A 26,572-nucleotide genomic window follows, 5' to 3' on the forward strand; every position below is an offset into this window, starting at 1 on the left:
ATTGGAGCTCACATGGCATGATAAAAATTTATCAGGCTTAAAGTTGGTTGTAAACCCTTACAAACCACTTTGACCTACAGGTAAGCCTAGATTAAGGCTTACCTGTTGGTCCAAGAAATAGACAGCGCGCGCAGGCACACTGAGCGCGCCGCAGTTAACGGCGATATGCCGCGAGTGGCGGCTCCCGTGCGCATGCAGTGCGCGGGAGTGACGTCATCGTGGCTCTAACGAATGACATCACCGGAGCAGTGAGACCCACCAAGAAGATGGAGGCTGCGGACTACAGGGGACAGCGGTGACTTCACTGGCTCCTGTGTCAGGTAAGTGACACATAATGGACTACTATGCGATACATAGTAGTCCATTATGCTTTACCTTTGCAGGGAATCAAAGAGGAAGTAAACCCATCAGGGTTTACTTCCTCTTTAAATGCCATCAAACATGTATGGTTAGGCACCCCAAGGTGCCAGCTACCAGATTCAAAATTTGGAAGCAAGGACACAGTATTTACTAGAGAACATTATAGAGTATTACTACAATGATTTCGATATTGAACAGTGAAGGAGCAGCTAGCTATGATGATGTTCATATTTGCACAAAGCAGAATTACAGACACATTTATATGGTTTGAATTCAAAAGATTTTGCCAAGGAAAAATTTTGCACCCACAAATAATGCTTTGTGCATTTTACCCTGGCCATAAGACTTATGTGAGCCAATAATGGGGGTATGAATAACCCTGCAATTTAAAGAAACTGGTTTCTTTTTCTTGTAGATTTTTTTTTTTTTCTGATGCTGGGACTTTGACCCCAAGAGTTATCTTATCACCCAACATGAAATTAGTTTTTTTTTGTAGACTTAGTTTAGCATCAAATGGTCGGCCTGTCATTACTGAACAAATTAAAAATGATTTTGAATAAATGTGCCTTTAAGACGTATGGGCGGAAGTGACGTTTTGACGTTGCTTCCACCCTGCTATGGTATGGAGACGGGTGGGGGCCATTTTAGCCTCACTCGGCTCCATACCCAGCCACGGATAGGACCCGATTGCCTCCACCGCTGCCGACGGCTCTGGTAAGCAGCGGAGGGCACGAGAGAGTGGCAAGAGGGGGGACCCCTCTCCCACCGCTGATAATGATGATCTTGCGGTAAATCCTCCGCAGAGACCACCAATTATTGTTTACCGAACTGCCTGAAGAGATGGATACATCGGTTGTCTCCTCCTTTTGTAAGTATGAGTTGTATGTAAGCAGGGGAGGGCTGGCAGCCTTAGCCCTGGGGAGCAAGTCCAGTCAAGTGGCCCATTGAACCACTTAATCAGCTAGGTGAGTCCGCTGGTGGGGGGAGGGTGTTAGGTAAGTACCCTGGTGGGGGGAGGGTGTTAGGTAAGTCGCTGGTGGGTGGGGGGAGCATTTTAGATAAATCCACTGTGGGGAGGGTGTTAGGTAAGTCCGCTGGTGGGGGAGGGTGTTAGGTAAGTCACTGGTGGGTGGGGGGGAGCATTTTAGATAAGTCCACTGGTGGGGGGGAGGAAGTTAGATAAGTCCGCTGGGTGGGGGGGAGGGTGTTAGATAAGTCCGCTGGTGGGGGGGAGGGTGTTAGATAAGTCCGCTGGTGGGGGGAGGGTGTTAGATAAGTCCGCTGGTGGGGGGGTGTTAGATAAGTCCGCTGGTGGGGGGGGGGTGTTAGATAAGTCCACTGGTTGGGGGGAGGGTGTTAGATAAGGCCACTGGTGGGGGGAGGGTGTTAGATAAGTCTGCTGGTGGGGGGGTGTTAGATAAGTCCGCTGGTTGGGGGGGAGGGTGTTAGATAAGTCTGCTGGTGGGGGGAGGGTGTCAAGTCTCTGTTGGGGGGAGGGTGTTAAGTCCGCTGGTGGGGGGGAGGGTGTTAAGTCCGCTGGTTGGGGGGGAGCGTGTTAGATAAGCCCGCTGGGTTGAGGGGTAGGGTGTTAAGTCTGCTGGTGGGGGGGGAGGGTGTTAATGTCGCTGGGTGGGGGGGAGGGTGTTAGATAAGTCCGCTGGTTGGGGGAGGGTGTTAAGTCTGCTGGTGGGGGGAGGGTGTTAAGTCCGCTGGTGGGGGGAGGGTGTTAGATAAGCCGCTGGTTGGGGGGGAGGGTGTTAGATAAGTCCGCTGGTTGGGGGAGGGTGTTAAGTCTGCTGGTGGGGGGAGGGTGTTAGATAAGTCCGCTGGTGGGGGGAGGGTGTTAGATAAGTCCGCTGGTGGGGGGGTGTTAGATAAGTCCGCTGGTGGGGGGAGGGTGTTAGATAAGTCCACTGGTTGGGGGAGGGTGTTAGATAAGGCCACTGGTGGGGGGAGGGTGTTAGATAAGTCTGCTGGTGGGGGGGTGTTAGATAAGTCCGCTGGTTGGGGGGAGGGTGTTAGATAAGTCTGCTGGTGGGGGGAGGGTGTCAAGTCCTCTGGTGGGGGGGAGGGTGTTAAGTCCGCTGGTGGGGGGGAGGGTGTTAAGTCCGCTGGTTGGGGGGGAGCGTGTTAGATAAGCCCGCTGGTTGAGGGGTAGGGTGTTAAGTCTGCTGGTGGGGGGGAGGGTGTTAAGTCCGCTGGTGGGGGGAGGGTGTTAGATAAGTCCGCTGGTTGGGGGGAGGGTGTTAAGTCTGCTGGTGGGGGGGAGGGTGTTAAGTCCGCTGGTGGGGGAGGGTGTTAGATAAGCCCGCTGTTGGGGGGGAGGGTGTTAGATAAGTCGCTGGTTGGGGGAGGGTGTTAAGTCTGCTGGTGGGGGGGAGGGTGTTAGATAAGTCCGCTGGTTGGGGGGAGGGTGTTAAGTCTGCTGGTGGGGGGAGGGTGTTAAGTCCGCTGGTGGGGGGAGGGTGTTAGATAAGCCCGCTGGTTGGGGGGAGGGTGTTAGATAAGTCCGCTGGTTGGGGGAGGGTGTTAAGTCTGCTGGTGGGGAAAGGTGTTAAGTCCGCTGGTGGGGGGAGGGTGTTAAGTCCGCTGGTTGGGGGGAGGGTGTTAGATAAGCCCGCTGGTTGGGGGGAGGGTGTTAGATAAGTCCGCTGGTTGGGGGGAGGGTGTTAAGTCTGCTGGTGGGGGGAGGGTGTTAAGTCCGCTGGTGGGGGGGAGGGTGTTAGATAAGCCCGCTGGTTGGGGGGGAGGGTGTTAGATAAGTCCGCTGGTTGGGGGGAGGGTGTTAAGTCCGCTGGTGGGGGGGAGGGTGTTATGTCCGCTGGTGGGGGGGGGTGTTAGATAAGTCCGCTGGTTGGGGGGGAGGGTGTTAAGTCTGCTGGTGGGGGGAGGGTGTTAAGTCCGCTGGTGGGGGGGAGGGTGTTAGATAAGCCCGCTGGTTGGGGGGAGGGTGTTAGATAAGTCCGCTGGTTGGGGGGAGGGTGTTAAGTCTGCTGGTGGGGGGGGAGGGTGTTAAGTCCGCTGGTGGGGGGGAGGGTGTTAAGTCCGCTGGTGGGGGGAGGGTGTTAAGTCCGCTGGTGGGGGGAGGTGCTAGAAAAAAAAAACACACGCTGCCACTGCCAAAATTTTCAATTGTCTTGATGACTATGCATTATTAATTAAATTTACAACTGAAGCGGATTTTCCCATTCTATTCTATTTTGTGAAGGTTATCACAGATGTCTTACTTCAGGCTGGGGAGCGTTGATTCAGTAAGGACTGAAGACACTGAGCCAGGTCCTTGCCACTCTTCCTGAAGCAGGTCTCATCTTCTCTGCAGACTGCAGCTAGCCACTGCTCCCCATAAGCCCAGCAGGTCACGTGCGACGTGACGTTCTTGACGCCGGGTGTCCCCTCCCCTGACGTGCCACACACCTGGCCTGCCTCTGAGACTCCTGGGAGGTAGGAGTTGTAGTCTGCTGTGCTCACACCAGGGCGTACCTAGAGCATTTAGCACCCGGGGCGGATCCTATATCTGGCACCCCCCACCATAAAATGTAAAAACACCCACTGTGTCCCCTGCATACCTCTGCATCCTTCAATATCTTTTTGTCACTACTGTGTACCCCCCTCTCCACAACTGCACCTCTGGACCCCTTTAAATTACACTGCACCCTGCATCTCTGGACCCCTTTACATTACACAGAACCTTGCACCTAAAGACCCCTTTACATTACACAGGACCCTGCACCTCTGGACCCCTTTACATTACACAGGACCTTGCACCTAAGGACCCCTTTACATTACACAGGACCTTGCACCTAAGGACCCCTTTACATTACACAGCAGCCTGCACCTCTGGACCCCTTTACATTACACAGCTCTTGTACCTCTGGACCCCTTACCTCCTGACCCCTTTACATTACACAGCTCTTGTACCTCTGGACCCCTTACCTCCTGACCCCTTTACATTACACAGCCCTTGTACCTCTGGACCCCTTTACATTACACAGCCCTTGTACCTCTGGACCCCTTTACATTACACAGCACCCCGCACCTCCGCACCCTTTACATTACACAGCCCCTCACAGCTCTGGACCCCCTGCATGTTACACAGACCCCCTACAGTGCAGACCCCCTCCCTACCATACAGACCCCCATCTACAGTGCAGACCCTCCTACAGTACAGACCCCTTCACCCTACAGCGCAGACCCCCCTACAGTACAGACCCCCCTACAGTGCCGAATCTTCCCCCACAGTACAGACCCCTCCCCCTACAGTGCAGACCCCCCTACAGTGCAGACCTCCCTACAGTGCAGGACCCCTCCTACAGTGCAGGACCCCTTCTACAGTGCAGACCCCCCAACAGTACAGGACCCCCTCTACAGTGCAGGACCCCTTCTACAGTGCAGACCCCCCTACAGTGCAGGACCCCCCCTACAGTGCAGGACCCCTCTACAGTGCAGGACCCCCCCTACAGTGCAGACCCCCTCTACAGTGCAGACCCCCTCTACAGTGCAGGACCCCCCCTACAGTGCAGACCCCCTCTACAGTGCAGACCCCCTCTACAGTGCAGGACCCCCCTACAGTGCAGGACCCCCCTACAGTGCAGACCCCCTCTACAGTGCAGGACCCCCTCTACAGTGCAGGACCCCCTCTACAGTGCAGGACCCCCCCCTACAGTGCAGACCCCCTCTACAGTGCAGACACCCTCTACAGTGCAGACCCCTCTACAGTGCAGGACCCCCCCTACAGTGCAGACCCCCTCTACAGTGCAGACCCCCTCTAAAGCGCAGGACCCCCCTACAGTGCAGGACCCCCCTACAGTGCAGACCCCCTCTACAGTGCAGGACCCCCTCTACAGTGCAGGACCCCCCCCCTACAGTGCAGACCCCCTCTACAGTGCAGACACCCTCTACAGTGCAGGACCCCCTCTACAGTGCAGGACCCCCTCTACAGTGCAGGACCCCCCTACAGTGCAGACCCCCTCTACAGTGCAGACTCCCTCTACAGTGCAGACCCCCTCTACAGTGCAGGACCCCCCCCCCCTACAGTGCAGACCCCCTCTACAGTGCAGGACCCCCCCCCCCCCCCTACAGTGCAGACCCCCTCTACAGTGCAGCAGGACCCCCTCTACAGTGCAGGACCCCCTCTACAGTGCAGGACCCCCCACAGTAAAGAACCCCCCTAAGGACCCATAATGTACCTCGAGCCCAAGGCAGTGGCATTGCAGCGGGGAGGTGCGAGCAGCACCAGAGTGGAGTGACATCTGTCGGCTCAGTGATCCGGGACCCGGCGCAATAATCCCTTCTCTCTGTGGTCACGTGACTCACGTCGCGCCGTTCTGATCAGTCCCGGCAGCGGCTGTCACTCACAGCCGAGCAGAGTGAAGCTGCCTCCCCCTCCTCCTTCATGTCTACACAGTGCTGTGCATGGAGGAGGGGGAGGCGGCTTCACTCTGCTCGGCTGTGAGTGACAGCCGCTGCCTGAGACTGATCAGAATGGAGCGACACAACCACAGAGAGAAGGAGATTATTGAACCGGGTCCCGGCTGCCCGTCACAGCGTAAAAAAAAGAAATGAACAAACGGCCAGCGGCCGTTTTAAACATAATGTAGGTGCCGGCCTGGGGGGAAATTTCCACCCTGCCCCCCGGCCCAGCCCGCCCCTGTATGTAAGTAATTGGAGCACTGCCTCTATTGCACATTATATTTATTTATACGTCAGGAAAGTGTCACGGGTGAGCGAAACAACGTACCTGTACATCGCTGCGCCATCCGCGGCTAGCAGGCACACCGTGCGAGCGTTCCCACAGACTCAATGTCCATCGGTGGCCCATGATCGAGGCACGTAGATGCAGAACAGGGAGATGCTTATGTAAACAAGGCATTTCCCTGTTCTGCCTAGCAACATGACAGGGATCTACTGCTCCCATCACCCCTACAGTTAGAACATGCTAAGAGAACACAGTTAACCCCTTGATTGTCCCCCTAGTGTTTAACCCCTTTCCTGCCAGTGACATTTACACAGTAATCAGTGCATTTTTATATCACTGATTGCTGTATAAATGCCAAGGGTCCCAAAATAGTGTTAAAAGTGTCCGATCTGTCCACCACAATATCGCAGTCATGGAAAAAAAATTATAAATAAAATCGCAGATCGCGGCCATTACTAATAAAAATGACATAAATCTATCCACTATTTTGTAGATGTAATAACTTTTGTGCAAAACAATCAATATACACTTATTGCAAAAAATTTATAAATGAATTTGAACAAATTTGAATCAAATTTTACATCGAACTTCAGTAAAATTCAAACTGTACACATATGCTGAAATCAAAGATTGTATGTTATTAAGGTACCATTTTGAAAATAATGCTGTATTAGTTAAACCAAAAGGTGATTTAAAGAGTCATTGTAATCATTCGATTAAGATTTTTCTTTTGCTTGTTCACTTTGCCACATTGGAATCGGAAAAAAAATCTAACCTTTTCAATTTGACTGATTCAAAATTTAGCGATTTTTTAATCAAACTTTTTGAATTGAAAAAAACCCTGGTAAATTCAAAGAAAATTCAGAATACGAATTCCGAATACAAATCCTGAATACGATTAGAATGATTCAACCAAATTAACAGAATTTAATTAAACAAAATATATAAATTAACGAATCAAAGCAATTTTTTTTTGTCATGCATATGTCTAATACAGCTTACAGTGGATGTAAACCCTCACATATACCCAGTGAAGTGAACAGCCTCAGATGATACTCGGAGATTAAATAAATCCTCCTATATAAGTTTTACATGTATGTGTGCTGTCTTCAGCTTTATATACTGTTTTTAGAAACTGCACATTGTGTTCGAATTTTTACTTCCTGATTCAGTAGTAGCAATGTAACGTTGGGTTACATTGGGAGACAACTGATTGGAGAAAGGCATACACCCCGCCCCTAATAGGCAGAGAGTATTAGAGCTGTGCTGTGAGTAGAGCAGCTTTCTGCTAATTTATAGCACCCACCCTGACACAAAATTCAGGCTGGTTTTATCTCCTGTGTCAGAAAACTTGTCAGAAGCTATCTGTCATGGCTGGGCTCAGCCCTTCCTTCTCTGAGCTGGCCGCTCAGCTATCAGCTAATTGCCAGCTCCCATCTCTCTCCAAAGTTACCTAGCTGTTAATGATCCTGCTCGTCAGTCCTGCCTATTTAAGCAGTCCAGTCCAGAGGAGATCTGCCTTCACCTTGGACACATCACAAGAAACTATATCCTGCGTCCCTATTTAAAGACTGGCTTTGCTGACATCCCTTCTGGATACAGATCCTGCTTGCTGTTCCACTACTTTGATCCCTGACTCCTGGCTTGGCTGACTATCTGTTCTGGTTACTGAACTTTGGCTATGTTTTGACTATGTTTGTTCTCTTCCTCAGGCAGCTCTTAACCTTCATTTTCAGTTAAGAGCTGTCTGAGGAAGAGATGATACATGAGTAGGGCAAAAGCAAGGTTACAGAATATCTGAGCAATTGAGTGATGTCTTCTCTAAACTCAGTTTGTAAGAAGTACTACACCATGGGAGCCATCTCTGTTTTTGTTTTATGAGCGATACAGTTAATTCCTTAGCTGTGAAAGCTGTTATAGGTTGAGGGGGAGACCTGAATTTTTCCCTATGCTTGGTGATACTATCTTTATGATAGTCATCTGCAGCTGGTAAGAGGCTTTGATACTTACTTTGGTGTGATCTACCTTGGATTTGGGATCTTTTCACTGATAACCTGTGTGGAGCAGCATTTTGCACTTTATGGACTTGGGATCTAATTAATGCACTGTTTTATATCATTTAGTGATTGTGCTGTTTATTTTATACACATTTTGTCACTGATTTTGATCATTGAATTTTTTTGGTTACTGCTTTTGTTTTTCTCCCTAAAAAATTTTTGCCCATTACTTTTAGTTTTATTGTTTTTTTCAATTTTTTTCTTTAAATTAATATTGTCATATGTAATTTCATTTTGAGTGCTTTAGTGGGAATCATTTCAGCTTTATGTCAATTTATAGAGATTTTTTTCACTATTTTTCACCTATCACTAATTAGCGCTGCATCTATATTTTTTTGTTCTATTTTGAGTTTGGTATCAGGCTTTATGGTTCTGGCAGGTTTTTACTACCTTATTATTCTCTCTAGCACAGCGTTTACTTTTTGGGTTTATTTTATTTCTGACACTATCATGCTGATAACAGAAGAATGGAGCTGCAGAAAGACACGAGACCTAGGGCTTTGGAGAGAGATAGGAAAGCACTGCAGATATATGTACCCAGCTCAAATTTCATGAATCAGGTTTACATCCACTTTAAACAACCTCATGGTTGATGTCAATATACAAAAAGGAGGTATAACTTAGATGATTTTTAGCACCACATCCCCTAATATACCGTATATACTCGAGTATAAGCCGAGATTTTCAGCCTCTTTTTTGAGGCTGAAAGTGCCCCCCTCGGCTTATACTCGAGTCATCGCTGTCTGCCCGCTCGATCAGCGTGTCGAGCAGACAGACAGCGGCCATTCTATAATTCAAAAGCCGCGCCTCCGGCGCCGCCTTCGCCTGTGATAGGCGGAACACTGAATTTCCCAGCAGCCTGTGTTCCGCCTATCACGGACATCGTATCATCCTCGTACTACGGACGAGGATGATACGATGTCCGTGATAGGCGGAACACAGGCTGCTGGGAAATTCAGTGTTCCGCCTATCACAGGCGAAGGCGGAGGCGCGGCTTTTGAATTTTACAATGGCCGCCGAGGCGCCGACGAAGAGGGCACGGGACGGAGGCAAGGGAAGGCACGGCACGGGACGGGACGGGACGGGACGGAGGCAAGGCAAGGCACGACACGGGACGGAGGCAAGGCACGGCACGGGACGGAGGCAAGGCACGGGACGGAGGCTCGGGACAAAGGCTCGGGACACAGGTAGGCTGGACACACACACACACACACACACACACACACACACACACACACACACACACACACAGGGATGGATGGATGGATGGAGACACACACACACAGGGATGGATGGATGGATGGATGGAGACACACACACACAGGGATGGATGGATGGATGGATGGAGACACACACACACAGGGATGGATGGATGGATGGACACACACACACACAGGGATGGACGGACACACAGGGATGGACGGACACACAGGGATGGACGGACACACAGGGATGGACGGACACACAGGGATGGACGGACACACACACAGGGATGGACAGGCATGTCTCACCCTCGGCTTATACACGAGTCAATAAGTTTGCCAGTTTTTTTGGGGGTAAATTGGGGGCCTCGGCTTATATTCGGGTCGGCCTATACTCGAGTATATACGGTATACAAAAGAACACACAACAGGGGCAAGGGATCTAACCCTTAGGGACTTTCAAGTTGCTGATATATCATAATAGAAACAATTTGAAGGAAGGTGTTGGTATCTCTGGTCTCCTATCAGAGGTATCAACAGGGATTGTGAGCATGGGGACTATTACGGGGCACATATGTAATTTGTTCGGATAGAATAGTATCAAAACACTAGTTCATATTAAAAACCATTTATTCAAAAAAGAGAAAATGTATACAACCATAAAAGAGTATGTATATGGATCACAGTTGGTAGAGACGAATGAGGTAATTATTCAACTAGTTTCGCTGTTGTAGCTTCATCAGGAAATTACCTAGGTCTAGAGATACATTAATTTAGTATAGCAAGACATTGAACATTAATAAACACAGTAAAAAAAAAAATATAATTATTTTCATATGGAGACATAATTACAACATTTCGACGTGAGGGCGCGTTCCTACCTCTCCAGCCCTGTTGCGGTTCCCGGTCAAGCTCAATGATGTGATTAGAGGAAAGGATCTTTCCCGGCGACTGGGAGGGGGATATTTCAAGATACCGGCTCGGATCCCAATATAATTGGCAATGACTAAGTATGCAGGGATATAAAATATAGGTATACATTTTAAATTTTAAATCTTTGAAATTAAGGGGGGGGGGGGGAGTGAATGGAAAACACCCAGTGAGAAGGGAAATGTTGAAGAAGGGGGTTTTTAATGTGAATAGACATAGTCCAGGGGGGAAGAGATATAAAATGCATAATGGATGTTAATCATCCACTATATACAGTGAATTAACCCTGGAGTGTACAGGATCCCAATTCATAATATACAGAATTGCTCCAGTATGAAAGAAAAAGGGTGTAACCAATGTAGCAGAAGAATACAAAGAAGAAGGTAACCAGCCAGGTTACCACCCAGTGTGCATATGAATGAGATATCAAAAAAAAGGAATATCAAAGAAACATTCTAGCATAATTACCCCTTATTAAGTTGAAAGGGAGAAAATACTTAGTCCCGGAGGGATGGAGGGGTCTGGTTTGACCAATGATGTTATGCACAGGGAGTGTATGTAGGTAACCAATACAATGCGGATTCCATTTGGGTCACATTGGATAATGCATGTAAAATCCATGCATTGTCAATGCCATTCTATCAAGATAAAAGAGAATAATAAATTCAAATCCACGGCCAAATATAGGTACCTATATGGCTAGACATAACGTCCTGTAAAAAAATTGTTGTTACTCACCCATACACTAAAGCCCCTGAGTCTCCTCCGGGTCCAGTCGATACAGCTAACTGGTGTGTTGAAAGCCAATATATACCCCTCAACCCCGCCACGACCATGACGCCGTGTCGCCAGGGAATGACGTCGGTGGGGTCAATGGTCTGGACAGCGCGCGCATCCATACCAAGCGCGTGCATGCGCACTACTGTACCGGTCACCAGAAACATGGCCGCACGGCTGAAAGAGACGCCTCAGCCCGAACCAATTACCCAGTCAGCGGCGTATGCGCAAGGGCCGGAAAGAGTATGCACGACTGTGCTTGTCAACGGAGGGAGGGAAAACGTTATGTCAGCAGGAAAAAGAACGGAGGCATGCTCCCACTGTCCATATAGGACTTGGATCGCTGCCTCCTCCCATCCCCAGACCATACCAGCCGCTGGGAAAGAGACCTCCCACACACTAAAGAGCATCCCGAGTACATCCAGAACAGGGACCACCTAGCAGGAGATGATTGGAACCAGCAATCACGTCTACCACAAAATATAAACAGTTATTGAAGTAATTTTCAAATATAACAACAGCACATATTATTTATTAAATGAATAAAATACAGTAGAAGGAATACAATACAAAAAACTTTTTTTGCTGGCACAAATTATCAAAAAAGAACCATACATGTACAAAAAACATGAATTTATACATTGATGATATTGGAAGCACAGCTGGCTGTTATATCGCAAAACAAGTCCCCATAGTATTGGGGACGATCAATGGGGGTGTGTATGTCACGTTGAAAAGCCCCCCCCAACATCATCCATTCATTCATTGATAAAAAAAAAGCCTGGGGGTTCCCCTAAATTCAATTACCAGGCCCTTCAGGTCTGACATGGATATTAAGGGGAACCCCGTGTCAAATTAAAAAAAACATTTACGTGGGGGTCCCCCTAAATATCCATACCAGACCCTTCAGGTCTGATATGGATATTAAGGGGAACCCCGCATCAAATTAAAAAAATAAATTGACGTGGGGGTCCCCCTAAAAATCCATACCAGACCCTTTATCCGAGCACGCAACCTGGCAGGCCGCAGGAAAAGAGGGGGGCCGAGAGAGCGGCCCCCCCTCCCTCCTGAACCGTACTAGGCCACATACCCTCAACATTGGGAGGATGCTTTGGGGGTCTGTGACCCCTCAAAGCACCTTGTCCCCATGTTGATGAGGACAAGGGCCTCATACTCACAACCCTGGCTGGTGGTTGTGAGGGTCTGCGGGCGGGGGGCTTATCAGAATCTGGAAGCCCCCTTTAGCAAGGGGACCCCCAGATCCCAGGCCCCCCCCTGTTTGAAATGGTAAGGGGGTACAAAAGTACCCCTACCATTTCACAAAGAAAGTGTAAAAATGGTTAAATAAAACAAACACACTTTTGAAAAATTCCTTTATTAAAAATAAAAAAATAAAAAAAGATTCCAGTGGTGCTAATCTTGCTATCCAGCGACGAATCTCATTGAGTGTTCTCTGTATTACGGGAGCCGACAATATAGCCGCAAGTGATTTTAAAATTACTCAGTCATGCAACACTGTACCCAAATGAATTTTTTGTCCTTTTTTTACCACAAATAGAGCTTTCTTTTGGAAGTATTTGGTCACCTCTGGGGTTTTTATTTTTTGCTCTATAAATGAAAAAAAATTTTGAAAAAAAACGCATATTTCTTTGTTTCTGTGACAGAATTATGCAAATTATTAATTTTTCTTCATACATTTTGGCCACAATTTATACTGCTACATATCTTTGGTAAAAATAACCCAAATTAGTGGATATTATTTGGTCTTTGGGAAAGTTAGAGAGTCTACAAGGTGTGGTGCGAATCGCACAAAATTGATCACATCTGATGTACTGGTGGCCTATCTCGCTTCTTGTGTCAGGAAAGTACAAATACCCCCCAAATGACCACTTTTTGGAAAGTAGACATTCCAAGGTATTTAGTAAGAGGCATAGTGAGCTTTTTGATGTTGTCATTTTTTTCCCACAATTCTTTGTAAAATTAAGATTTTTCATTTTTTTTCTCCACAAAATTGTCATTGTAATAGGTTATTTCTCTCACGTGGCATGTGTATACCACAAATGACACCCCCCAAAAAATTCTGCTACTCCTCCTGAGTATTACAATACCACATGTGTGTGACTTTTTCACAGCCTGGCCACATAGAGAGGCCCAACATGCAGGTAGCGCCATCATGTGTTCTAGGAACATAAATTACACATCTAACTTGTTGACTATTTATTACACTTTTGAAGCACCAGGACAATGACACGTGACACTGATGACAGATGGCACTGATACGTGGCAATGATGACACTTATACGTGGCACTGATGGCAGGTGGCACTGATGACAGATGGCACTAATATGTGGCACTGATGACAGATGGCACTAATATGTGGCACTGATGACACGTGGCACTTATACGTGGCACTGATGACACGTGGCACTAATACGTGGCACTGAAGACACGTGGCACTAATACGTGGCACTGATGACAGATGGTACTAATACGTGGCACTAATACGTGCCACCGATGACAGATGGCACTAATACATGGCACCGATGACGCGTGACACTGATGACAGATGGCACTGATAAGTGGCATTGATGACACATGACACTGACAACAGATGGCTCGTGACACTGACAGGCGGCACTGATGACAAATGGCACTGATACGTGGCACTGATGACAGATGGCACTATGTGGCACTGATGACACGTGGCACTGATGACAGATGGCACTGATGACAGATGGCACTGACGACAGGTGGCACTGACAACAGGTGGCACTGGGGGCAGGTAGCACTGGGGGCAGGTAGCACTGGGGTGGATTGCACTGGGGGCAGGTAGCACTGGGGTGGATGGCACTGGGGGCAGGTAGCACTGGGGTGGATGGCACTGGGGTGGATGGCACTGGGGCAGATGGCACTGGGGCGGATGGCACTGGGGTGGATGGCACTGGGGCAGATGGCACTGCTGGGGGCGGATGGCACTGCTGGGGGAGGATGGCACTGCTGGGGGAGGATGGCACTTTTTATTTTATTTTTTTACTTTTTTTTAATTTTATTTACTACAGGCAGAACGGCTGCCACTGCAGCCGTTCATCTCTCCCCTCTCACACTGTCTGTGCGAGGAGGGAGAGCGGCGCTGAGAGATGATCTCATATGTTTACATATGAGATCATCTCCCATTGGACACGCCGTTCACTCTGTAAACGGCCGCTGTGATTGGCCGTTTACAGCTATCTGTGTTTGCCTGTCCCCGGGGGACACGGCGAACACAGAACTTCCGCGATGCGCGCCCGCGACGGCACGCATTGCGTAAGTAAACATCAGGACGTCCAGGGACGACCACCCGGACGAACGCGCCTGCTCTACGGCCGTCATTCGGCCATAGGGCGGGCGCGAGGTGGTTAAAATCACTGCTTCTGAAAAAACGGCCGTTTTTAAAACTTTTTTTTGCATTGATCCATGTCCCCTGGGGCAGGACCCGGGTCCCCAAACACTTTTTAGGACAGTAACCTGCATATTACCCTTTAAAATTAGCACTTTAGATTTCTCCCATAGACTTGTATAGGGTGTTCCGGCTTTTTGAATTTGCTGCGAACAGCCCAAATTGTTCACTGTTCGCTGAACAGGCGAACAGGCAATGTTCGAGTAGAACATGAGTTAGACTCGAACTCGAAGCTCATCCCTAGTTTTGATACTATTCTATCCGAACAAATTACATATGTGCCCCGTAATAGTCCCCATGCTCACAATCCCTGTTGATACCTCTGATAGGAGACCAGAGATACCAACACCTTCCTTCAAATTAACCTACTGGGATGAGGGTGCACACCTTTAGTTATATTATTATAATACTCCCAAGCCATTCATTTTTCATAATAGAAACAATATCAAGAAAAAGAAAATAGAATAAAAATAACACCAATTTTTATTATACACAAAAAATACAAAACAATGTAAAAAATAAATAAAAACACTTAATCACATTCTTTGATTAAGAATTTTGATACAGTTTATGGAGCTTATAAAATATACCACTCAACATGTTTGAAAATTAGCTTCCTCAGGAGTAGTTGGTATATCTAGTAGATAAACTGTAAATGAAATAGATACATACATGAATCAAAATAAATTGAATACATGCGTAGATATAATTAATATTAACTAGCGCTAAGACAAAGTGATTTAAAATTACAAGATACAATAGAGTGTATACAAAAAATCAAGAAAAGAACATTGAAACACATGTTTATGATGTAGATAATATATATCCAAAATATGATCTCACCTACACACCATATTGGTAATACACCTGTATGTCCCATTCGACTTAGTTCTAATATGTTGGGATCAAGGTCAGAACCCAAAAATTGATGCAAGGGCGGTCCATATCAGAGGTCATAGGAAAGCTGCCAAAAATAGGACCTAAACAAACATAGAAGGTCTAAGTATATGTACACATATAAATCATACCCCATTCAAACATAGGCAAATATGCCATTACCTAAATCTAGTAGCGCAGTAGGGTCAGCCAAGGCTCAGCTCATATGAACTTGCTGGTTCAAATTCAATAATTGAAACGTACTTAGTGCAATGAAAAGCAGATGTACAGGAACCCCTGCAATATTGATTGAATAAATAAAAAAATAAATCAATAAGAAACAACAACCCAAAAGGGCAGATATTGTCCTAGGTCAGTGATGGCAAACCTCGGCACCCCAGATGTTTTGGAACTACATTTCCCATGATGCTCTGGCACTCTGCAGAGTAGTGGAGCATCATGGGAAATGTAGTTCCAAAACATCTGGGGTGCCAAGGTTCGCCATCATTGTCCTAGGTACACGGTATCCACCCATATAGGGGACATCCACTTCCCATTGAACATACCTGACAATCGGTGAACAAAAGTTCTGCTGGGAGCACAATAGAGTCTGCTGGGTCACAGAGTTCAATCTCCTCCAGTTGCAAACAACAGACAGGCAAAGCAATGGCGGTCTGAATGACCACATTTAAGCAGCCTGCCCAGCCCGGCGGCGTCTGACGTCACCACCAGGCTGCGGACAATCACTAAGGAACAGCTGAGTGGGGAAGGATGGGCCAAAGACGGACGTCGAAACGGCGTCGAATACACATATAGTAAGATGTGTTCACATGGCATCGAACGATATTGAATAATTGAATAGAGGAGTATAGCGAAATGTACCCTAATGACATCGCATGGCATCGAATTTTTCGCTCACGAGGTAGAGCAAGATGGCACCTAATCTGCGCTGATATCCGGGAGTTCCCATGTCTTATAATAGTCAATCGAAAAATGTAAGTAAAAAAATCACATCAGCAATGCCAATACTGAAACAAAACGTCTCATACCGCGAGAGACATCCCTGGAAATATTCAACATATACACAAGAAGTCCAACCGTCAGGGCAGAAAATGAGAGCCAAAAGACCCCAAAAGATCAGGATACCATTCTAACTTCTCTTAAACAAATGAAAATTTGAATCTAGCTAGGGACTGTCAGTCTGCGTTGTAGTAATCGATGAAATAATAGTTGGGCTTCTCTCTCGAAATCTGCATTAGAACTGCAATTTCTTTTTAATCGCAGATATTGCCCATATGGGACACTGGTCACCAGGGGTGCTGGGTGTGAGGAAGTGGCGTGTAACAGGGTATTCCCTGATGAGGGTTTCCGGTAGAGAGTAGTGCCAATACTCTTATCCTCCTCTACAAAAATTTGGACGTCTAGAAAAGTCAGTCTAGACTGACTGAATTCATAGGTAAAGCTTAAGTTGAAATTGTTGATTTTAAGGCTTTCCAGAAAATCAAGCAGAGATGCTTGTGTACACGACCAGATAAAAAATATGTTGTCTATAAAACGACGCCATACCGGCAAATATTCCATATAGGCCTGCATATCATCTCGATAGAATAGGCTGCGTTCCCATCCCCCCCAGGTACAGGTTGGCATATGAGGGCGCACATTTGGTCCCCATAGTCACCCCCTGCACCTGGAGGAAGTGGGAATCGCCAAATAAAAAGATGTTATTAGTCAGGATAAAGACCAACAATTGCAAAATTAATGCATTGTATTAAGGGGAACTGTTGGTACTCTCACTAATAAAGCCCTCTACAACTGCCAAGCCCCGGTCATGGGGGATGGAGTTGTAGAGGGCCTCCACGTCCAAAGAGACCAGCCAAGAGCCCGGTTGGATGACGATGCCATCCAGGGCCCTGAGCAGGTCTCTTGTGTCCTGAAGATACGACGACAATCCCTCAACATGAGGTCTGAGAAAGTCATCAACCAGTTGGCTCGCTTTTTCAGTTAAAGACCCGTTACCGGACACTATAGGGCGCCCAGGAGGTTTCAGGGGATTCTTATGTACCTTCGGGAGAGCATACAAAGTAGGCGTACGTGGAGATGTTACATTAAGGAATTCCCAAGTTTTTTTGGTGATCAGGCCTGAGCGATAGGCAGATCCAGTCAGATAGGAATATCTAGTAAAAACTAGAGTCAAATGGCTAGCAGAAACTTTTCTGTACCATTGTCGATTGTCAAGAATGTCGCGAACCATGGCTTCATACTGTTGAACATCCATGATTACCAAATTGCCCCCCTTGTCCGAGGGTTTAATGATTATCTGGGAATTATGCTGCAAAGATTTTAGAGCATCTATCTGGGATGGAGTTAAATTAGAATTGGAAGGATTCCTCCATCTAACTTTAGAAATTTCCTTGGTGACTTGGCATGTAAAAGCCCACACATAGGGATTTCCCTGCAGGGAAGGGAAGGTCCGAGATTTAGGTTTATATTCTGTTGGCTGGGATGGATTGACCCCGTGGGAGGGGGGGAGCACCGAAGGACACGAAGGGGGGGTACTCAAGCCCATAGCTAAGTTTGCCTCCTCCTCCAAGACCGTTTCATCAATACCCCCCTCCTCCCATAAGTCCATAAGGTCCTCCATAGCCTTGATATCCTTAATAGTAAGTTCCTTCCAGACAGGGTCATCAAAGGCATGTGCTTGGCCATCTGGTTTGTCAAATAGGATCTTGAACATCAGTTTTTGTGCAAACAGATTTATGTCTTTGATAAGTTCAAATTGATTAATTTTTTTGTACTGGACAAAACATAAGTCCCAATTTCAGTACTGATAAATGCTCATTGGAAAGTGGAAACGAGGACAAATTAATTATTTAAAATTGGTCTTGAGGGATTTTTGGGGCTCGTGACTCATTGTTTTTCTCGAATCCGAAACCGGTTGTGTAAAAATCAGTGCATGACGAAAATCCGGTTGTGACAGAGTGAGAGAATTCAAATTCAAATTGCTTACCTGTGTCCGTGATGGTGAAAGTAAAGCAGAAGAACCATCAGGTTCAGAGGAGCCCGATGCGTGAGTGGAAGTGTTTTTAGCAGCGCCTGCTCTAGTGGACATTTTGGTGCCCGTAGTGCGTTTAGTGGTAACCGAAAGTGCATTATCTTTGGTGGATGTTACTTGGGTAAGTGCTTTGTTGGAGCTTACTTTGGCAGTCTCCTGGACCTGTGAGGAAGAAGAGAACGAAGAAATGGAAGAAACCGATGAATCAGAATCCATCGGTTCATTCCGAATTCTACTGTTAGTGTTTAACCACTTGCTTACTGGGCACTTAAACCCCCCTCAGTCCCAGACCAATTTTCATCTTTCAGCGCTGATGCATTTTGAATGACAATTGCGCGGGCATACAACACTGTACCCAAATGAAATTTTTATCATTTTTTTCCCCACAAATAGAGCTTTCTTTTGGTGGTATTTAATCACAGCTGGGAGTTTTATTTTTTGCTAAACAAACAAAAAAAGATGCAAAAAAAAAAAATCAAGTTTAATAGTTTGTTATAAAATTTTGCAAACAGGTAATTTTTCTCCTTCATTGAAGTGCGCTGATGAGGCGGCACTGATAGGCTGCACTGGTGGGCACTGATAGGCTGCACTGGTGGGCACTGATAGGCTGCACTGGTGGGCACTGATAGGCATAGTTAAGGCGGCACTAATAGGCACAGATAAGGCGGCACCGATGGGCACAGATAAGGCGGCACTGATGGGCAAAGACGGGCACAGATAAGATGGCACGGATGGGTGGCACAGATGGGTGGCACGGATGGGTGGCACTAAGGGGCACTGATAGGTACCACTGATAGATGGGACTGCTGGGCACTGATAGGTGGCACTGATAGGTGGCTCTGATAGGTGGCACTGCTGGGCACTGATGGGCGGCACTGCTGGGCACTGATGGGCGGCACTGCTGGGCATGGATATGTGGCACTGGGGTGCAGCACCTTTGTTTAGGCAGACTGTGGGCACTGCTGGGTGGCACTGTGGGCACTGCTGGGTGGCACTGCTGGGTGGCACTGTGGGCACTGCTGGGTGGCACTATGGGCACTGCTGGGTGGCACCATGGGCAATGCTGGGTGGCACTGACAGGGGGGACACATTGTTTATTTAGGCAGGCAAAGCAGGGGGCAGGTGGGCACTGGCAGGGGGCAGGTGGGCACTGGCAGGGCTGGCCGTGATCGGGACTGATGTCCCGATCGCGGCTGCCGGTGATCGGCTTTTTTTTTTCTCCTCGCGCTGTCAGCGCGAGGAGGAATAATAGCCGATTACCAGCTCCGTTATATCACATGATCAGCTGTCATTGGCTGACAGCTGATCACGTGATAAGGGGTCGGGATCGACCCCTTGCACGGATCAGTGATCAGGCGAGTCTCGTAGACTCGGCGATCACAGAGCGCGCCGCGCGCGCCCCTCAGGGGGCGCGCAGGGCGCTCGTGCACGGGACTACGTCTATTGACGTCGTCCCGGAAAAGGAGATCCGCGCTGTAGCCGTCATTTGGCTATAGCGCGGATCTCAAGTGGTTAAACTACTTTTATTTTTGCGTTTTTTCATGTTGCCCCAATTGTATGCTTGACTACTGTCATAAGTTAATTTGTCCCTTAGGAACTTGCCCTCTTTGTTTTTAATGATCTCAGCCACATATTTTTCCTCTGATATGGACCGCCCTTGCATCAATTTTTGGGTTCTGACCTTGATCCCAACATATTAGAACTAAGTCGAATGGGACGTACAGGTGTATTACCAATAAGGTGTGTAGGTGAGATCACATTTTGGATATATATTATCTACATCATAAACATGTGTTTTAATGTTCTTTTCTTGATTTTTTGTATACACTCTATTGTATCTTGTAATTTTAAATCACTTTGTCTTAATGCTAGTTAATATGAATTATATCTACGCATGTATTCAATTTATTTTGATTCATGTATGTATCTATTTTATTTACAGTTTATCTACTAGATATACCAACTACTCCTGAGGAAGCTCATTTTCGGAGCAAAACATGTTGAGTGGTATATTTTATAAGCTCCATAAACTGTATCAAAATTCTTAATCAAAGAATGTGATTAAATGTTTTTATTTATTTTTTACATTGTTTTGTATTTTTAGTGTATAATAAAAATTGGTGTTATTTTTATTCTATTTTCTTTTTCTTGATATTGTTTCTATTATGATATATCAGCACCTTGAAAGTCCCTAAGGGTTAGATCCCTTGCCCCTGTTGTGTGTTCTCATGGTTGATGTGTTGACTGCTACCTGAGAGAACACTGGGTAAATCAAGTAAATTGAAGTACTTATTTTTACTTTTGTTGTGTTTGTTAGAGATGCAACCATATGTATACACTGTGTTCTGGGTTAGCCAGAATTTTTAATCCCTGTGGATTTACTAAAATCATTAAACCCTTGCCTGCCTACACACAAAGGTACATTGGTACAGTTACCAGACTAGGAACCTATTTGTTCGGACTTTAACTGGTCTATTCATTAAAAGGTGAACTGTAAGGGAATTGCAAATGCTAGTCCAGACTGTGGAAATTCCACAATTCAACACTTTATACAAATGTATGTGAGAAATTTTTATATTTACTATATTATATATAGTAAATATAAAAGAGTTTAAACCAGATGATCAGATGATGCAAGCAACTCAGAACACATATTTAGTAACAATAGACATGGAGGCCCTTTATTCCAGCATACCACATGACTTAGGCATACAAACTGTAAAAAAATTCCTAATGGAACATGATCACTGACAATGGAATCTTTATTCGTTTGTCCTCAAACTTTTGTCATACATTTTAAAACACAATTGTTTTTCCTTTCTCGACACCCACTAAGCGCAAGATTTTCTCAGATGAAAGTATGAGTCAATACCTGGACCAGGCCCTTTGCTGGTTCTGGTATATTGATGACATACTTATGATATGGACAGGGCCGGTTTTGTCTTTGGAGAATTTTATGCATCAACTTAATTCCAACAGCTATAATTTAAAATTCACCTATAGAGATAATATATCCTTCCTAGACCTAACGATATATAGAGACATTTCAAACAATATAGTCCCTAAATGATATTGTAAAAGTACAGCGGGCATTACCCTGCTGCATGCAGAGAGTGGACATCCCCTATCCCTGGTCCATAGCATACCGTATGCACAATACATTAGTCTTAGAAAAAATTGTACCCATGAAACATAATTTAAAAGTCAGGCAGCCACGGGAGCGTGGCTACAGCAAAAGTCTCTTGAGAAAGGCATACAATAAAGCTCTAAATCAAGATAGAACTTCCCTGTTATATCCTACAGTAGGTGCCGCCGATATTCTGTTTCCAGCACGATGGGATCGCACTGGAAATCACCACTGTGAGCTGTGCTTCTCGCACTCGTCGCCCCCCACAAGATGGCGCTCATCCATAGGAATGTATTGGGGGTGGCTCACGGGAGGAGCGACATAGCCCAGTGCTGGCTCCCGCGACTGGGCTCGCGGGTGTCAATCTCGCCGCTAACAGCAGTGGCACCCACTGTAAGACCAAACCCACACCCGAACAACAAACTACCAAGTTCATAACTAGGTATTCTGCCCAACACCAACAATTACGGACAAGCATGGCCAAGCATTGGCATTTCCTAAGGGAGGATCCAATACTTCACCAATATGTACGTAATACTCCGGAAATAGTTTTCCAAAAAAGCCCCTCTATAGGCGATAAACTAACTGCAAGTCACTATAGACCTAACTATCAGAGAGATACTCTTCCTAAGGGAATGTTTATATGTGGACAATGTTCTTATTGTCCATGGATACAAGTAGGTACCAGTTTTTTCCTATATAATGGGGAAACATTTTATCCACGGTTCAATGCTACTTGTGCCACGCCGGGAGTGTTTTATTTAATGAGATGTAAATGTGGAGCATGTTATGTCCACCCCTTTAAAAAACGCATCTACAACCATATTTATTACTCCCAATGGGCTAAAATGCTTACTCCAGTTAGCCGTCATCTAGGCCTATATCACGGGTTTGACACAAGTATGGTCAAGTTTATAGTGCTGGAGGTAATACCCCAGGATCCACGGAGAGGGGGGCAACTGGGACAAGAACATTCTCCAAAAAGAGACCTATTGGATAGAGAGGTTGGGGGCCACCAAGCCGCCAGGAATCAATGAAGTGTTATCCTACCAACCCTAATTATGAGTGACCCGTGGGGTACCACCTACGATTTTTGCCAGTCTCAGGGTGTCTTCTTTCTAGCTGAGTCTCATTATTTTAGAACCACTAGGATGCCAGTAGCCTTAGGCCACCCGACATGGAAGATATAATGACCACTTTTTGGATAGACCCAGTATTTAGTAGCCTAGAGCCTTGCGAGTTGGCTAGCAACGGGGCTGCACTGTCCCACTGTTCTATTTAGTTATTGACAAAGTTTGGTTTGTTCAAGAATTTCAATTATGACCCAATAGATATTGAAATATATGTTGCAAATGTGATGCAAGTTGTAACTTCCTTTGTTTAAGCAGGAAGATGGTATACCTGCATGTTTTTTGATACAATAATCAGTATTGCAGCTAAGTTTTTCTTGGCAGTTATGCTTTTTTTCATAAGCATATTTAACATGTATTTTATTGTATACATACATGTTTTGTTTCATTATTTTCCCTGCTGTTTTAGTGAAGTGCCGCTGCAGCTACCAACACGACCACCAGGGAGGGCCTCCCATCAAGCGGGCATCCATGTGATGCAACAAGCGGCCACCCAAGCCACCTCCCTTGCAGTCTGTCCTCCCCAGTCTATTATTTTTGGGGGCGGAGGGAAAGTGCGACGTTCGCAGCTACCATGGTGATGCCGCTAAGTGGTGTTTCCTATCACACTTGTGCACATCTGGGGGATGAGCGCTTCGGATTCTCACCTTATCCGATGCACACGTATTCCCCGGCGCATGCGCAGTGATGTCTGGCAGGTCCGAGCGGACGTCAGTCGCATTCTGGCGTCACTTGGACAGGGTGCATAAATACAGGGAGCTGGGAGGTCAAATCCACAGGCATCCTGTGGAGTGGAGTTACCTGTGGTTGTTTAAGGATTTTTTTTTGATCAGCTTTTAAGCAGACATCGCTCTTAAGGGGATGTTGTTTTTTTAGGGTCAGTTATTTTCAATTTGTATTTAATATTCTCTCAATTGCTTATAGAGCTATTTCGTGTTCAGTAATCCGGGCTGTAGTGCTATCATTGGATTTTTTAATTGTAAGCAGACCCTGTCAGCCTGAACAGGCTGGAATACACCAATCAGTTAATTAGACCACAGGCTACCATAAATCATGTAATGAAATTGTTCATTATTATATATTTTCTTTATCTGTGCATACTTGAGAGGATGTGATATGCAGGGGTGTGAGATAGTAATAGAAGTAAAAATAGTGTAGATTTTTGAATAATTATGAGCATGGTAGGCCTCCCCGTTGAGGGAGGTAGGTACATATTCATGCCCCGATACAGACAGTTGTGTCTAGAGAAAAAACATATGTAAATTATTTATAAATCCAATAAACTCTACAATGTTATAAATCACTAAGCCCAACATATATACTATGAGATTCCAATCTAATTTCATCTCTCCCTCTCCCTGTCTATCCCAAAAAAATGTTTAGCCATTATGAATGGTCCTTTCCCAATGCACATAACCAGCCCTGAGAAGTATTCTGGAACAATTCCCTGTAAGTATAAAACAGACCCTTCATGATAGCGTGTCTATCCAAGCAACACACATCGCAGTCCAGTCTAAAAAGCATTTTCTGTATATTCATATATTATAGTTATCTGATGCACCCCCGTCTTGCAATCTGCATATCGGATTGGTCGTTCTTTTTGGGGGTTACTGTTCAGACCCCTGTGGTCATCCCCCCTTATTCATCAGGAGGGGCTGTTTGTGGTGGGGAAGCGGTGGCACTCTATTGGTGGGGCAAGTCTGAGACATTGCTCTAAACACCAAGTGTGGTGAGTTTACAACATACACATATATAATTGCACGTCCCCACCCCCTTTCCTGCCTGGAAAGGCTGCGTGCTCGGATAAGGGTCTGGTATGGATTTGGGGGGAACCCACGCTGTTTTTTCGGTGTAGGAGGTTCCCCTTAAAATCCCTACCAGGCGATGGGGCTCACAAGGTGTCAATATCGCTGATGAAAGCTGCGAGATTGACTTTCCTTTCTAGTCCTGTTGAACCTGGAGTCACGTTCAAAGTGAACGGACAGGCAAGTCTGTTCATTTTGGAAGTCGTTCGGGAAGTCCATTTGTGTGTACGCAAGTCAACTTGTTTGGAAAGTCCGTCGGACCTCCGCCGAAAGTCCGTCGGGAAGACCATCGGACCTAGTCCGTCAAAAAGTCTGGTTGTGTGTACACGGCATTACTGTTATATGGGGTGCAAGACGGAGGGAGAATATTAGGATATAATGCTGTATATCAGAAACCAAACTGGCATAAATATTTTTAGGCACAAAAAGTAGCACAAACGAATAGTACGTTTACATTTAAAATTTAATAACATGGGGTACAAAGTGTGCAGGACTTGAGGTAACACAATGTAAAATATAATGTGCAATTTCTCTAAAACTTAAACCATTGTTCTGTCAAGATCTCCAACTTATCCAAATCTCCAAGTAGCTGTACTGTGCATGTGCTGGTTGGAAATGTTTAGAGTAGCTTTCAGGAAATGGCAGACCGTGGTCTGGACACAGATCAAGTGATATGTGTGTCCAGACCATCAGCTCACCAGTCTTCAGTGCACAATCCCTGCTGTTATTCATTGCTGGGATAGCTGGTGTTCCACCAACCAGTGAAATCACATGTGTGCCACCCCCTGCAGCAAGTCTCTCACCTAGCTACCAACCCTGCAGCTCATTCCTTCTGCTAGATCCCACCTCCTGCAGCTCATCCCTTCTTCCATCTCCCGCCTGTGCCGTGCCATTCTGGACTTGTGCAGGTATGCTGTTCACTTGGATAGGACTTATAGATGCACTCTGATGGGCACATACAGTAGATTAATTATATAAACACAAACAGATGCATCCAAGGCCTTAGTAAACCAGTCAGATTTGGGTGAAAATAAAATAAAAATAAAAAAACTGACCCGTTCCTCGGCTCCATTATCTTAAGAAAAGGAATCAGGAAGTGAAGCCTTGCCGCTTCACAGCCTGGTTCCCTACGGCGTATGCATGAGTTGAGTGGCCCCTGCTGTCCTCTGGGACCTGTTTGTTTCCCAGAATACAGCGGGGGATGGAGGAGGGGCCAGACATGACGTGGATCACTGCGGCAATCTTTTGCCGGAAGTGGGAGCAGATACCTGTATTAGATCTGCCCCCCCCCCCCCCCCCCCGAAATGTGCCAAATGTGACACCAAAGGGGGGAGGAATCCGGGTGGAACTCTGCCTTGATAATATGGGGCGGAAAGTGGGTGGGGCTTGATTAAACAAAAGAAATCTGTTATAACTTACTGTAAAAACCATAATAGCTCAAATAAAAATTTTAACAACACAAACCAGCACAAGCGTGGCACTAACCAAGGAGCCCCGTTTCATGTCTTTTGGCTGTTGTGCTGAGTGACCTTTGGTGACCTTTAATCTTTCATAGTGCAAAAATGACAAAAGATAGAATGTCGATTTAAATGGCACAAACCAGCACAAATGTTGCACTAACTAAACAGCCTGATTTTGTGTCCTTTGGCTGTTGTAGGAGGGCTGGAAAGAAAAAACAATTGCTAACATCTTAAAAATAAAAGCAGCACAAATGTAAATTTTTATGGGACAAAACAGCACAAACGTAGCACTAAAGAAACACACTTGGGTTTTTTTTTTTTGTGCTTATTGTAGGGGGGCAAAATGTGTGGGGTTTGATAAAAAAAAAAACTGTAAATAACTAAAAAACCATAACACAAATAAACATTTTAGCAGCACAAACCAGCACAAATGTAGCACTAACCAATGAGCCCGCTTTCATGTCTTTTAGCTGTTGTAGGGGTCTGAGTGACCTTTAATCTTTCATAACACAAAATGACAAAAGATAGATTGGAAACAAACTTGAGTTTTTATTTGTACTGATTGTAGGGGGGCCAGCTTCGCTGAGCTTTTTTTTAATGATCTAAATATAGATGCATTGTTGTCTATGGAATAATATACACATAGCTGCATAAAGATCAATAGG

This window comes from Lithobates pipiens, unplaced genomic scaffold (genome assembly GCF_037356315.1).
Source record: "Lithobates pipiens isolate NorthernLeopardFrog02 unplaced genomic scaffold, aLitPip1_a1.2 Scaffold_18, whole genome shotgun sequence".
NCBI lineage: Eukaryota > Metazoa > Chordata > Amphibia > Anura > Ranidae > Lithobates > Lithobates pipiens.